Source organism: Podarcis liolepis, assembly GCF_965112155.1.
Source record: "Podarcis liolepis genome assembly, chromosome: Z".
NCBI lineage: Eukaryota > Metazoa > Chordata > Lepidosauria > Squamata > Lacertidae > Podarcis > Podarcis liolepis.
Genome location: NC_139570.1, coordinates 38,304,240 through 38,304,594, shown reverse-complemented (window position 1 = coordinate 38,304,594; position 355 = coordinate 38,304,240).

Below are 355 nucleotides of genomic sequence, written 5' to 3'. Positions count from 1 at the left end.
GCTGGATTGTGGGGGAGATTGCAGTGGCCATGGCTTCCTGCATTGCAGGTGCTACATTGACGGCCTCCAAGTCGAGATGAGGACCAAGGCACCGCCTTGTGCCTATCCTGAGTTCACCATTCAACCTTTAGGCAAGCCACTCTCTGTTTCAGCCTCCGCACCTGCAGTACGAAGAGATTACTAATACTGGCCTCCCTCACAGGACTGGTGTTAATTCTTACCGTATTGGGTGTATGAACGTGAAGCACCTAAGGTGCCCTATAAATGGTGAGTCGGTTTTTGGCGTACAGAACCACACAAATACCCCTCCCCTTCTTGCCTTGCTAAAGTGAAAGAACTGAGGCAACAGGGTTAA